At 37.1% G+C, this 16,295-nt stretch overlaps 1 long non-coding RNA gene across 1 annotated transcript; it reads left to right on the top strand.

Moving 5' to 3' along the window:
• Positions 1-2,546: 2,546 nt before the first annotated feature.
• Positions 2,547-15,557, top strand: LOC135154300 (uncharacterized). Its single transcript, XR_010293764.1, has 6 exons — positions 2,547-2,868; positions 7,422-7,502; positions 8,008-8,103; positions 10,148-10,473; positions 10,853-11,246; positions 12,620-15,557. It is a non-coding gene; the product is annotated as an uncharacterized LOC135154300 (long non-coding RNA).
• Positions 15,558-16,295: the final 738 nt, after the last annotated feature.

The raw sequence follows: 16,295 nt of genomic DNA, 5'->3' as shown, positions 1-16,295 counted from the left end.
TACTCAGGACTTCTTCTCATGGAGGGGGTGGGGGTCAGGTGCAAAGTTCTTCGGGGGAGGTATTCATTTCCAGCACTGACCGCGGGAGCTTTAACATTATTATTCTTGAATTTTTAGAGAGGAATTATGAATTTCCATACGATATCACCATTTAGACTTGTTACCTGCCTTTCAATTCTTCCAAATGGTGAAGATTCGGAAATTGGGAGGGGGACGTCGCAATTTTCTTTTTATAAAGCCTTCATTAGATATTCCATTATGGTCGTTTAATCGAAGGTATATTTGTATTAAATGTATGAATGTTTATCTTTAGAATTTCTTTCCTATTCTATTGGCTTGACAAATCATGTATCAGTTCGCCTTTATTGAATTCTCCCCCTTTTCAGCAATTTACCCCCTCTGTGTTTCGCTGAACGAAAGCTTGTTTGGAAATGAAATATTACTTTTTTTTATTTGTATTGAAAGTATTGAATGAAAAACGGAGGTTGCTTTTACAGTTCAATATTGGCGATACCGTCATGCTCCTTTGTAATTCAAATTAGGCTTGGTTTGTCTGGCGCCATATTTAAAGGTTACGGAGTCAAATGCCTTCTGCAGTCCGCCGTTTCTGTCAAGTTTTTAAGCAATCGACTAAACAACATTAATCGTTATGTCCCACGAGGAAAGAGTAAGTGTTTTAGATTCTGTGCAGCCTTTTAATTTAAAATTTGAGCTGATATTGAAATGGAGTAAGGTTTGAAATCATTATATGGATTTGCCCATTCTAGCAACCCCCAAAATCGGTTCGTGTCTATCATTCGTATTTCGATTTCCGGCTTTCGGATAGTTTATCCGACATGAAATATGGTGTTAATTGGGGAATTGAAAATCGTTGTTTATGAAATTTATATGAATCATAATTTGATTAATTTCTCAAAAGTATTATGCTTGTTAGTTTATTATTAATACAGTGTGATATTGGCAGTTAGCTGATTAATGTTGCTTTAACGTTATTGTTGGCTATTTTCTCTCACAAATGTACGAATTAGGGTATAAAGTGTTTGTGATATTTTTAAACACTATAATGCAAACTTAAAAAAGCAAATTTATGATAGGATCGAATAAATGTTCAAAGCGATATTGGGGTAATTAAATCAAATAAATAATGAATTTCCTCAATTATTATGTCTTATACTATTATCATACTAAAAAAACATTATCAAAGATGACGTGGCTCTGCATTCACCAGAAGAAAGTCATGATTTCAAGATACAATTTAAAAAACTTATATAAATTTATATAACTGAGCTTATAATTACCAAGAATTGAATTAGAATGACAATAAAATGACAAAGGCGATATGTGATTTAAATAGTCATTAAAATTTATTTACTTACATGGGCATGATGGGCGGCAAGTTAGCCCAATTGAACTCTTGATCATCCTTGTACGTGTATCTGAACAATGACATATTTTTTTTGTCGAAGCCAACGTCAGTGAACTCTTTCACAGCCATTTACAAATTTCTTGCTATTAAATCTAAGCATTGGGATCTACAAAAACATAAACTCAGGAGTCCCAATGTTTTCCCACTAAGCATTAAAATACAGACATTTCCTTAATCTATAGCTTTCAAATATCCGATCACTCCCATCGCTACAGTCAATATTCTTTTTTAAACAGATCGAAAAGAACAATATCGGCATGGCGGATTGCAATCATTTTGTTATTCCTTCTGTCGACTATCCAGTTTTCATGAAAGAAAATGTTACAAATTTCTTGTCAACAAAGGGAGGGGGGTAAATAAAGGTCCTAAATGAGGTCATAAGAGATTCTAAGCTTCCACGGCGCCCGACGCATTCTAGAACATAGAGAACCTATTGTCAAATGCCATTCATGACAATGACCAACCAAGAAGTCTTTGTCGAAAAATGTCAAATCAAAACAGGAATTTCGTCCTCTACTCAAACGATACATTTGCAATTTTTCGTCAGCTCCGAAACTGAGGACGAACTGCTGTACCGGTTCACCCATAATCGACAGACCTCCCAGCTGTTCATAGTCATTTGGCAGGCATATTCAAAATATTTGCTGTGTCCTTGAATTCGTTTTGCGTCCAGGTTCAAAAACTCGCTATTTGAAATTTTTCGTCAGCTCCGAAACTTGGGACGAACTGATTTAACGGTTTACCCATATTCGACAAAGATCTCCCAGCTGTTCATTGTCATTTGACGGGTATTTTCAATTTATTCCGGGGCGGATCCAGGATTTTCCATAGGGGGGGGGGGAATTTTTCGGAGAAAAATTTTGACAAGCCCCCCTAAAAAAGGTTTTCAACCACAAATTAAGGATATTTCGTACCCGATAAAATTTAACAAGCCCCCAAAAACCATCTAGTTTGTGAATTACGATAATTTCCCCCCTTATTTTCAATGATTTCAGTGATTTATTGTCTTCCGGACCTGAATTAATTAATTTAACTCAATAAACGATGTTAAAAGGGCATGATGACGCATTGACGAAAGTAATCCATTAACAAAACGCCGCATGTCTATCCATGATAATAGGTCCATGGTAGTGCATTGGGGCGAGTATAAAAGAGCGCACGATGGCGGGAAAATTTGAATAGCTGACGGGCAGGCGATAGTGAATGTACAGGTTTTTAAAAGGAATGCAAGCCGTAAATACGGGGTACACCACGGCATCACCACCAACACCAACGGTATTACAACGCTGAGAAAAGCTGCAACGATTGCTGAATTTAAACTGCTGGAAGGTTTTATCCCCCACAAGATATCCACAGATTTTCTGTCCTTATATTACAGCGTATGAGAGGAAAGGAGGGAAAATGCAGGAAGTGATTTCAGACATTATTTTGGCGATAACAAGGTAAGTGGGATAATTATCTAAATGCTAGAAATTGAAGGAACCATCTAAAAATGGCTAACACCAATAAATTGGTGTTTACTCAGATTACTTTATATCAAATGTGTCTATATATTCATACAAACTTTAAGTAAGTCTCACACGATTGAAAATAGCTTTATTGTGTGGCACATTTTTGTTTTGAAAAGAATGTCTTTTGAAGAATATAATTACTTCGATTGTTGTGTAATGACAATGTCAGTGATTCCAGTTTGTCTATATTTGATGATATCCAGAAATATTGTACTTTGTTAAAAAGAAAACCTGGAGTCAAATTTAATTTTAAAAACTTTAAAAATGATGATGAATATAATCTCTGTTTGCATAAGGGAAGAATCATGCATAATATTATGTTGGTGAATGTGAAAACGTAAAATCTCTATGAAAAATTGCAGAAGACATGACCTTTTAAAATGTTTTTTAAATTTAGATCTGTATTAATGAAAATATGGTGATGTAGGTCTAGATAACAAAAGTACTGGTTGATTAATTGTCGTTTTGATTTTTCTCAATATACAATTTACACAAATTACCATGGAACGCACTGGCGGATCCGGGAGGGGGGCACAGGCGGCCCTTACCCCCCCCCCCCCCTCTGAGAGGCACAATTAAAAAAAATTGTATTGTAAAAGTGCCGTTAAAACAGAAGTGTGCCAACCCCCCCCCCCCCTTTGAAAGTGAACTTTTTTTTTTTTGCTTGTCAAATTCTTTCGCGGACGAAATCCCCTTAATTTTTGGTTAAAACCTTTTTTTTTTGCTTGTCAAATTTTTCCTCGGGGAAAATGTGCCCTAACCCCCCTTCGAAAAATCCTGGATCCGCCCCTGATGAAACGAATTTGAAAAAAGAGACTTACTATATACTTTGTTAATGTTAGACAATTACGGATGATTTTGAAAATTAAAAAAAAGTAAGATATCATATAAGTTCAAAATATGTTACCAAAACTAAGAATACAAAAGAAATAAAAAAAACTGTTAGAATTCGTTTGGTGATTGCTTTCAGCTACGTATGTGCTAGTGATTTGTGTATTGTATAATAAATTTGTAAATATAGTCCCTCCGACAGAGGTTTAAAGACCAAAATTATCTTTAGTACTTCAATTACGATATTTCATAAAACAGCTGAATTATGATTCACAAAAAGGATTATGAAGTTTGAGAACATATACAAATTTCATGATTTATTGCAGTTCTGTTTATTAAAGCAGATAGATTTATTGTTTACTACATTGAAAGAAATGTAGATTAAATCAAAATCACTTCATAAACATAATTTTTGTCCGAAAGAGTATTTTCTCCCATATGAATTTTGGAGAAATGTAATTTGTCTGACTCACTGGTTTGCTCTGAATTATATAAATGTACTTTTACGACGATACTCAGCAAGATCCATAAGTCAGGATGTAGTGCTAAGGAAATATGTTGGGTGCTCATCTGCAGTGCATACTTGTTGGTGCTTTTAAAACATTGTGCTGTTTGTGCAAGTAAAAATCTAGTTCCTTGGTTTAGATGTTGGTTGGAAGCGCCCCCCTGAAGGCCGCCAATGAAGGGGCATCAAGGATGGTTTTGGGATGCGCATTTCACGCAGTCACTGTCCTGGGAAAATAGGAGTTCTGGTATAATTGGGTGCGGCATGGAATAGCCAACAACTTCTTTGGATGATATTGCCGAGTATTGCTGGCAATCATAGGAGCTGTGTAGTGGTCTGCATTGATTGCTACCATCCTGTGTTGAATTTTGTACATGAGGTAGAGGCTTGCAGCATTTCTCCTCTCCAGGCTCTCCCATTTAAGTTGTTGGATCATGGCAGAGACGCTGTCCATACGATGGTATCTCTGGAGGGTAAATCTTGCTGCTAGTCTTTGTACTGCTTCCATTTGTGAGATATGCTTGTTTGTGTGAGGGTTCCAGATTGAGCTACAGTATTCCAGGTGTGGTCTAACAAGACTGAAGTAGGCTTGTTGACGGATCTTTTGGGTGGTTCTACGGAGGTTCCTGCTGACAAGTCCTAGGAGTCGATTTGCTCGTGATGTGATGTTGTTTATATGATTATTCCAGGACATGTTTGATGAGAAGGTCAGGCCAAGATACCGGAGATCTGAAACTGATGCAAGGGGAGTATTTCCAAGGGTGTACATTGTGGTGATTGCTTTCCGACGAAGAGAAAATGAGATATGATAGCATTTATCTGTGTTGAATTTCATCTGCCATGTATTAGCCCACAAATGTAGCTGGTTGAGATCTTGTTGTAGAGTAAGGCAGTCGGTTTCATCAGAGATATGACGGTAAAGTAGACAGTCGTCAGCAAAGAGCCGGATGTTAGAAGAGATCCCATCTACTATATCATTGGTGAAAGAGATAAACAGTAGTGGCCCGAGGACAGTGCCTTGTGGTACCACAGAGGTGACTGGTACCCATTCCGAAGACTCTCCATCCACAACAACACGCTGCAACATTTCAGCAAGAAAAACCCTGATCCATCTCAGCAGATTGTCACGGATCCCATAGTGATGAAGTTTACGAAGGAGGCGTTCGTGGGGTACACGGTCAAAGGCTTTGGAGAAGTCCAATGCAATCGCATCAACCTGTTCTTTCTGGTCGAGTGAGTGTGCAATATCTTGTGATGTAATAATCAGCTGGGTCTCACAAGAATGGCCAGGTCGAAAGCCATGTTGAACGTCGTTGAGAATATAATTCATGTCATAGTGATCCATGATGTTGCTAAAGATCACATGTTCAAGCAATTTACTGCAGATTGATGTGATTGATACCGGGCGATAGTTGGAGGCCTTGCTCTTGTCTCCTTTCTTGAAAACTGGTGAAATGTTTGCAAGACGCCAATCGGAGGGAACCATTCCTGTGTCAAGGGATTGCTGAAAAATATAGGTCAGGATCGGTGCAATTTCCTCAGCATAGTACTTCATGATCCTTCCTGGTAAGCCATCTGGACCTGTAGCTTTGCTAACATTTATATCTTTCAATAACTTGACAATGCCATCTACAGAGATGTCGATCCCTTCGATTGTAGGGAACGCAGGATGGCTAAGATCTGGGATGTGCAAGTTATCCTCAACTGTAAAGACTGATTGGAACTGGTCATTCAGCACTGTTGCTTTCCCTTTACTGTCTGATATAAGCTTCTGACCACTTTGAAGGGATCCAATTCCAGTTGACTCTTGCTTTCTGGATTTGACGAACTTCCAGAATGCTTTGTTGCTCTTATCCGCTGGGGAGAACATCTTATTTTGGAAAGTCCAATAGTTGTGACGAAGTTGAGACCTCAACTCTTTCTGGTAATTATTGTACCTTAGCCAATCATCGTGTGTTTTTTATCCTTTGGCTTTGTTGTACAACCTTTGCTTTTTCCTGATCCCCTCTTCATGGCATTTGTGATCCAGGGACTGGTTTCCTTCCTCCCAGACAACTTTGTTGGTATATACTTTTCCATCAGGTTTTCAATCACCGATTTGAAATCATTCCAATTCTGCTGTACAGTTCTGGATCCTGGGTTGTTGCTGACAAAAGTAGCTTGAAATTTGAGGAGTTCTCTACGCATGCCAGTTGTATCAGCTTTACTATACATGAAAACCTTCCGAGCTTTCTTGCATGTGGTTGATGGAGTTTGGTTAACTCTGAAACTGACAATGTCATGGTCACTGATACCTGCTGTGACTTTGCAGTCTTCAAGGCAGGATGAGTAGTGAGAACAAGATCAAGAATATTCTCAGTTGTGCCAGCTGTTCTTGTAGGCTTTTTAACCATCTGCTCCAAGTAGAGGTCATTGCAGATGTCAAGAAGTTGAGAGCATTTTCTTCCTTCATTCGCATATGGCTTGGTGGTACGGTTGACCCAATCAATGTCAGGTAGATTGAAATCACCGGCAAGAAGTATGGTTGGACTTCCCATGCTTGTAGAGATGGCTTGCAGAGAGTCCGCCAAGTGCTGGAGGTTTTCTCTATCTGAGTTCGGTGGCCGATAGAATACACCTATAATCAATGGCTTAAAACCTTGGATGTTAAGGGAGATCCACATCAACTCAGTCTGTGATGAACAAATGTTACACTCCGTAGCAACCAAAGTGTCCCTTATCATGACAAAGACGCCACCTTTCCTAGCATGTGTTCTATCCTTTCTGTATGTAGTAAATCCTGTTGGGGTGACCTCAGAAGTAAGGATGTCTGGTTTTAGGCGTGACTCTGTTCCAATGATGACATCCGGTTTTTGATGGTCTATCATTACTTCCAAGTGAGGAATTTTGTTGTAAAGTCCATCACAATTTACAAGGATGCATTTGATATTCTTCTTGCGTGGAGGCGTGTTCCCCTTCCTATCTGTCTGACATCTTCATATTCTGTATAGTTTCATGTGACTTGATTTTCGATGGATTATATCCACAACGTTTATGATAACAATTTTTCTGTGTTTGCGTGGTTACTTCAATGTCTTTCATTATGTTAATATCCTATAAACTATGCGAAATTCTTCTCTAATATATTTTCTCTTTAACTCCATAATAGGGTAGTCCGATCCACAGGGTCTGCCACTGAACTGGAACTGGAACTAAAATGGATTAGTAATTTAAAACTATATCATGAATGGTGAGTTCACCCAAATATCATTATCATGATAGATTATATTCTTGAGGTGAAAGAGGACTCCGCGAAAACGGGTGAAACGGAAAACTCAGTAAGAAGAGGTGATGTTTGCATATTTAAGAAGGACTATCATTTGAATTTCCAAATTTTCAAGAACTTTTGCATTTTGGGGATATCATCAAGTGATAAATATACAATTGTTAAAATATATATACAATACAAAATATTGTAAATATTCTTGACAGAACGTCGATTTTGTGCATATTACTTTTAGAATTGTCTAATTTGGGTATTAACCTTGATAGGTCAACGTGTCCTTTGTTATTCCCCAAATTTTAAATTCCTTGGTATTTGTGTTGTAACTGACTTTATATTTATGTTCTTTTTACTGTAGGCTTATTGAATATATTTGATAGTTGTATCGTGTTTTTTTCGTAAGTGTGATAAGGAATTCATCGATGGTAATATGAGAAAAAAAAAATGATTGTCATGTCAATTCTTTTCTAAGATCTGCGTGGTTTTACTGGACAAATAGGCCTAGTATTAATAGGATCCAGCAAAAAGCGAGGTACAGGAAGTCCACCAGGAAACATCGATACATTAGGTAAAACTCATTCTAATCTCCTTCATCAAATGCTGAATTAGGCTTTTTTTTATAAGAAGTCGATTCTTTGAAGACGGTTTGTATCTTACCATCGCGTTAGTCTTGGAAGAATTTTTGTAAGGTGTATTCATACAAAGGAAACATAACTTGAATGTTCGTGATAAATTGATCCAATTAATAATAGTAAAAAAGAAAACCTCACAAACCTGGTAAAGGTATAGCTAATTAACAAAAATAGGTGTATATGACAATGTTGAATCAATATGTTTAATCAATATGTTCTTACATATAAACAATAACAGATATAAAGGATTGGTAAGATATCTTTTTATGTCCTTATTCATTGTCTTTACTGTTTTGAGCATAAAAGTGAACCAAGTACATTTTTGCACATTCCTTTAAATAAAAATGGTGTTTGAGGAGGCATGCATGGCCATATAACGTGATCACTTGGGTACGAATTGTAATGCTAATAGGATTCATTTCTACTGGCATACTATTTTTGCTGTCACTGATTTTGTATTTTTCTCTTGAAATTTAGTTTCCTTTTTATTGATACACCCAGTGTTTTGTAGTACATATATGCATGTTAAAAAAAAAAGATGTTTCCTTGACTTGTTTAAATCCACCTTATAGGATCAAAATCACTTTAAAAATACGAACAGAAAACGTGAACTTTGCAAGCTTATATTTCATTTTAATTAATCACTTTAAGAGATTATTATAAAACCTGTTTGGGGGGAAATCACCTTTATAAACTCGTTCATCTTGATTGGTTATCCCTACTCTCTAAATTCAAAGGAGCTAATCAGGGTCCCGTAACACAAAGGATAGTGATTGATCGTACGCTGATTTTCACGATTGATTGTACATTGTAATCAATGGAATCGATCGTAGAAAATTGTTTTACGATCATTGCTAAGCTTTGTGTTACGGGGCCCTGGTCCCTAATCACACTCCACTTAGAGTGAGATGAGGGACCAGTCCTGATGAAATGAGATTTAAATCTTTCAAGAGTGAATTTTCATCTTTTTTGGAGTGAAAGTGTTAAAAAATTCACACTTTTACTAAAAAAAGGGTAAAAATGCATTCTTGAACGATTGAAATCTCATTCCATCGGGACTACTTCCTCATCTCACTCTGAAAGGAGTCTGATTAGGGACCAGATAAGCTCCTTTGCATTTAAAGAATATATAGGCGCCTATAAGCTATCGGCATAAGATATGAACATGTTCATTTACCATTCTCACAAATCAGTCCTTGTAGCATGTACTTCATGTTAAGATTATACCAACAACTGGTGAAAGGAATCGTTTGAATATATTTTGTCCATTACAGGGTAATAATGGTGAGCCAGGAGACATCAATAATAATAATTATGCAAGCAACATAAGCGCTTCGGACTAATACACATTCTACGCATTGAATATAATGATTCCGTCTTCCACTACGCTAATACAGGGATATAACATAAATCCAGATGAAGTGTAATTACGGACCAATCGAATTTTGAATTTAGTTTGAATTCTACAGATTCATTTTTAATTCTCAAAGGATTTGAATTTAAATCCCTCGAGATTGAAAACTATTTTTAAAGGATTAAAAGTAAGTCCACATTGCGATTGGTCCCTAACTACATTCCATCTGGATTTATTTTAAATCTGTGCAATTATTGATGATTAAAATTCAATCTTGTTTCTATTTAAAAACATTTTAAAACTGTTAAACTTGTTAAACCACTACTTTGAAGGTCATATAGTGTTGTATTTGGCCTAAACATATTTGTAAACAGCCATTTTTACTTAACGTGATTGGCTGCTCCGACTTGTTACCATGGCAATTGCCATGCGCCTTTGAAAATCTTTGACAGATATATGGCGCTATACAAATGCTGTGCATCATCATCACTTTTATGATAAAATGGTTACCATATAGTCTGATACATGTAGTTGTAATTCCTTATGTGTTGGGTTGTAGCTCTCTGTTACTGGCATGTCTGTAGAAGACAGTTCCACCCATTCTTATTTTCTTTTTTTTCAAACAGCACAAGAATTAACCTAATGTCGACCAAGTCTTCTACCCCAGATCAGGGCCTGGATTGCGATCGATTGCTGCCTAATGCATGCTGATCAATAATGGGATATAGAATAGGCCTATGCTAGACTATACATTATCACCGTGTGGCCTGGTCAACGAGGATCGATCAGCAGGAGATGATGACGGGTCAGGTGGATAGGAGAATGTTGCTTGGAAGGCATCCGCATGGGGTTATCCTACGGTGAGATAGGTCTGACGTCCGTCACGGTTCACCGGCCAATTCTGTTTCCAACTTGAGAGTTAGGCTACAACATGCAGGATCACCATAAGAAGGTATAAGATGTGGCAGAATTGGGACATAAATTATGAAGGATCGTAATTTGCAATGTGAATAGAAAAAGATAGATAGATAGATATATAGATAGGTAGGTAGATAGATAGATAGATATATAAATTGTAGATTAGACAGAAATATAGATAGATAGGTAGGCAGGTATGCAGGTAAGTAGGTAGGTAGGTAGGTAGATAGATAGATAAATTGTAGATAGACAGAAATATAGATAGATAGGCAGGTTTGTAGGTAGGTAGATAGATAGTTAGTTTTAGGATTTGATTTTTTTGTTATGAACCTGGACGGCTGATTAAGAGATTTAATGAACTCTTCTTCCTTTGTTTTTTTTTTAGCCATTTCAATATTTTGTTCCATTTGCAGATGACAGAGGACATACTAATACTTCAATGGCCCTGCGTTTAATGAAATTTTATCCGACAGTTACCATGGGAACTCAGTAACTCAACAGTTCAGCCATGCTTTTCAGCCAATCAAAATCAAGGAAAAATGTCAGATCTTACTATTTGTCAGACAACAAATGTTGATGAAACGCTCCACAGGGAATAGTTTTATAAACATTGTCGTCCAATTAATTGTCAGATATGACAACTTGCCTTGATTCTGATTGGCTGAGAAGCAGTGTTACTATGGTAACAGTTGGATAAAACACCCTGTAAATTATTTCATGAAACGCTCCCCCGAGGGCAATACTTCTAGTCAAAGAAAGGACGCGAGGTGAAAAGATGACATTCCTATGGGAGTACACTTACCGAGGGTAAGAACATATTACGCCTAAAATATCTTTCTTTCTTTAAATGTGTAATCAGCAATTTGCAAGGAAGAAACTCGAGAAGTCAGTAGAACTAAATTCATTCATTTTGTGAGAAGCGATAATGATGACATAGACTCCAGAGACACGATCACCTTCACAGGTAGTCTGTCTCTCTCAAGACCTATATCGCTGACACTTCTTTTGTGTGGTACTTGAAATAGTGGTAATATAACTGAGAGGTAGTCTGACGTCATTTTTGACCGGCCAGTGCATTTCGCACTTCAACGGTGGTGCTGATAATTCATATAACACCACACCAGTCCATTTACTGCAGTGTTAACGTTTTGGTGTTACTTCAACACCTTTGATTGCTACTTTTACACCCTCTCGTGGTGCAGGTTTCAAGCTCTCGGGTGTATTTTTACACCTTAGGGCGTGGTCCTCTGGGGAGTCTATCAGGTATTAGTTTCAACACCCCATATTTACCCTGAGTTTTACCAGTTGAATTTTTTATGAATTAAAAAATTTGAAAAAACATATTTGGATATTTTACAATAGAAATAACAAGTAGGCCTACACTGCAAAAATAACGGTGTTGATTTAACACCATCCCGGTATCTGTATACGTTCACACCAGAGAAGTATTGAAACAACACCAGTTTGGAATCAAACCGATGCTGTTTTACTACTAATTGGTGTTGTATAAACATCTATCTGGTGTTATAGACCACAACCAAACTGTTGTTGTTTAACACTTCTCTGGTGTGGACATATATATAGATCCCGGGCTGGTGGTAAATCAACACCGGAGTTTTTGCAGTGTACTGTGCATCAATCAATTTAAATTTGTTTCAGGCATTGAAGACTAGCGCCTATGAGAGAGGAGTGTTTCGTTCCCCTGTTCGTCCCCTATCGATGGACCAAAACATGTCACAGAATTGCCGACTTCTTCTCGCTTAGGTCATTTAACTTGATTCGAGACGCACCAGATAAATATTTTTTAAAAAGATCAAAGAATCATGAGTTTGTAATTATTGTAACTATCATGGTAACCTTGATTGTGATTGGCTGCTGAGTGCTAGTAGTAATTGCAATAAAGAAAAGTTACTATAGTCATGATAGGTACAACTCTTTACGAAACGGGCTCTAGCAGCACCACCGGGGGAGGGGGAGCTGGGTGGGCTAATTCCGCCCCCCCCCCTTTCTCCAAAAAACGTAGAAATGACCATCTGATAGTGATTTTTTGTATGTTCCCCCCAACCCAACTTTCAAAACCGTTTCGCGGCCCCTGTCTAGGTCCGTTATTTTGTTGTATGAATAGAAGAGAAACTGAAGATTTTATTTTTCTTTTCCCCCTTTTCTGTTTTCCATCATAGCAAAAATTGACCTGGTGTCGATTGATGGCCACCTCATGCATCATGGGCCACAAACTTGAAGTTGGATCAGGCTTACGTTCGAGTGTGTCACCATCCATGTTACCTGGTCAGCGAGGAAGAGAACAGGCTTTCACCAGGAGATCCTGGATAGCGGGAGAGGTGGATAGGAGAATGTTACTTGGAAGGCATCCGCATGTGGTTATCCTACGACCAAATGAGTTACGTCATTGCTGACCATCCTATTCGATATGCAACTTGTATGAGAGGATCCAGTTTTACTTTGAGGATGAGGATATGGATGATAGATTTCGGTCGACGATTAGGCCTATACTATGACGATCCCCATGGTTAGAAGGTTCACCCGATGCAGTCTCATCATGGAGAGGGGTTGGTGATCAAAGATCTTGTTGGTCTTATGCATATCTTCCACTGGCCAAAGCCCAAGGGACTTACATACGTTGCTTACATGCACGAAAGGAATGCTCCTGATAAAATACTACAATATGACCAACATCATCTTGAAATAGGTCGACCAAATTTTGCCCACCTTTCCACTCATGCGACAGCATCATTCTTTCACATGATTTGTTTGGGTTTTTTATGGCGTTATTCAGATAAAAATAACGTAAATTGGTGAAGAACTAGGTAACAAAACCTTCGCCTACAACCTTGAGTAGGGAATTTTTGCATTTTACACATTAACTGTATGTGGATTCTCAACTGATTTCTTTTAGTTCGCGGGGCCGCTCCCACGCATGCTGTAATATAAAGTCCCTGAATTTGTCACTTCGTACTTCCCTGTCAAACATTATCTAAAGATTGTGTCATTATTTATTTGGATTTCAGTACACTGCATGCGGTCCATGGTGATGAAAAATGAATTGAATTGAATAACTAGTTGTTGAAAGAGTAAGCATATAGCCTTTGGAGGCTTTTAAAGGGCATTGTTTTCTAAAGCTCCGTCGCTTTGCTTCCTTGCACAATTCTCTCGAAATCGCATTATTTCACACTCCTATTATTATTATTTATTCGGCCATTAAAAACATACAAAAATTGTACAATTAAATTACAAAAATACATTTTGAAATTGGATAATTGAATATAAGTAAAGTAGAAATGAAAGAAAAGAAGAAAAGAGTAAGAAAACGGTTTTCCATATAGGCCAGGGCTCGCAAAAATAAAATTCAGTACTATTGCCCAGAGGCATGCGAGCCTCATGAAACTCCTGTTTATTCCTTCTAAACTGCCTTTCCATAGGCCTATTCGGTGTTCAGTCTTTGCAGCATTCATAAATATTATATTTGTAATGCTACCGGAAGGCGGCAGTCTGAGTGGGCAGAAAAAAAATGGGAGGAAGAAAAATACTCTTTATAATACAAAAGATAATGCACCTGTCCAGAAATGAAGCTTGGGGTTTGAATTCCACATTTGTTTTTTGCTCAGATGCTTCGCTCACTCACCTAGTTTTTTTTTTTATTAGATTTCCTTTAGGATCTTGTAAGAATTTACAAGCAATTTTAAGTTGAAAGGTTAAACAATTCTTCCGTTACCTAAGAAAGGAATAGGCTTTCAATATTTCTAATTTCTTAAAGAAAACAGCATAGCCGGTGGAAGAGGGGGTGGGGCAGGATCATTTTACAATACGTATAAAAAGTGTGTTGGAAAGTCTATGGAAAGTTGTGATCACATCCATGGTCCTAGAGCTCCCCCCCCCCCCTCCCCCGAAAAATGTGAAAGTTTGCACTTTTCCTTTGACAATTTATCAAAACTAAAAACAAAATGTAACGCGTCTCTCCATTCTATGTGTGGCCTTAGCGGCCGCCAAAATCTTGCTGTAGGAACATATGACCGGGCGGGACAAAACGCCATTTCTTGCGCCTTGTGCCAATCAAACTAACAAAACATACACTGAAAGCAACTGCTAAAAGATGATCAAAACTAAATATTTTCAGTGTTTCCATATTTTTTGAAAAATAATTTGGGAGTAGAATCAACGAAAATGAGAAATAAGCCCCCTTCTTCTGTCGACTATGCTGTGGACTTTTGTTTCCTTTATGGGTCGTTTTACAATCAGGGTATATCATTTGAAATGGCCTTCTGTGCATCAGAAAAAGAAACCTAATTGGTACTGTAAGACCAAACTGCAAAGAAGACAATATATTGAACTACACATTAATTTCTCAAAATTGACCATATCTGGAACTTTAGGGACAAATTTACTGTCTTATTTCTTTCTTTTTTTTCAATTTGGAGCCCGCGCATCTCTATATGCAGTCATTATGTATTGTTTCACCAATCAGAATTAATTATTGGATTCGTTGGAAATTCTAAATCCTCAAAAGCTTCAGACAGTTTTTATTTTAGCGAAAATTTTATTGATTGATAACGTCTTTTTTATACTTGTACAGTAATATGTAAAATTCTTAGACGGTTTACTTTGCTCACTTCCGCTTATTTTTCGGACATTTTACCAGTTCCACTGTCCAAAATGGTCCTCTGCGACAATTTAAGCAATTGGCATAACTTAATTGATAATTATATAATTGAATCTCTACAAAGAAGTGACCGTATATGCCTCACAATTTTTTTATCAAATGAGACAGCTAAGTTACCCTGATTGTAAAACGGCTCATAATCATGATAAAAGCCTTCAGAACAATACTACACTGTTGAATGCTCCTTGTGAATTGTCAAACGTTGTCTGTAGTTCAAAGGATGTTTTATGAAATAGTGATTTGGATCCTTGTTATTTGATAAACCACCCTCATCTCAAAACCATGACCTATCTATATAACAAATCATTAGAACGAGTCATCAGCAAAATTCCTTGTTAGCTAAAATAAATGATTGGTCACATGGTATATTTCAGCCAATCATTTGATTGGGATCCATATCACTATTTTATAAACATGAAGTAAATGATCGTGTTACAACCTCCTTCGGCTACTTGTATTTATTCTCATACCGGTAACTCTCCCTCCCCCTTTCCGGGTCCATCCCTCCCTCGCTCTCTCTGTCTCTCTCCCTTCATTTTATTATTTTTTTTTTTGCATTTCCATCACTGAACTTTATAATTTCTCATTTTCTTCTATATAGCTCAATGTTTCTTTTGAATCATATATCCCCCATATCTCTTTTTACTTCATTCTCTCTCTTTCTATTAATATTTGCATTCATAAGTAATCCATTTTTTTTATTAACACACTATGTATTTCCATCTCTTCTTAATTATAAGATCTTCCTCTCAACAGTTTTTCAAATAATTGAAAAGTCATTCATTTTTTTTTCTATCAGACATGGATTTCAATTTCAAACTTAATTGTATCTTTCAAGAATAACAACCAAATAATTTTTCACCATCTACGCCCCTTTTCACATCCGGGTTATTTCGAACGCACATTTGCATTTCTTTCAGTAGTTCATTTTTCTAACTGACATGAATTTTCAAATTCGAACTTATAATTTTCTTCTTTCAACAATAATAGAAATAATTCTTCACCAACTACCCCCCCCCCCCCCCCTTCCCCCCACCATCACTATTCACATCCAGGTTTATCTCGAAGGCTCTCTTGCATTTCTTTCGGTCATTCATTTTTCTTACTTGAATTTAAAATTCAAATTTGATCACATTATCCTTTCAAGAATAACAAATTGATCCTTCACCAACTACTCCCTC

The sequence above is a fragment of the Lytechinus pictus genome, chromosome 5 (genome assembly GCF_037042905.1).
Source record: "Lytechinus pictus isolate F3 Inbred chromosome 5, Lp3.0, whole genome shotgun sequence".
Taxonomy (NCBI): Eukaryota; Metazoa; Echinodermata; class Echinoidea; order Temnopleuroida; family Toxopneustidae; genus Lytechinus; species Lytechinus pictus.
The sequence above is the reverse complement of the archived record's forward strand: the minus strand, read 5'-3'. Positions and strand labels throughout refer to the sequence as shown.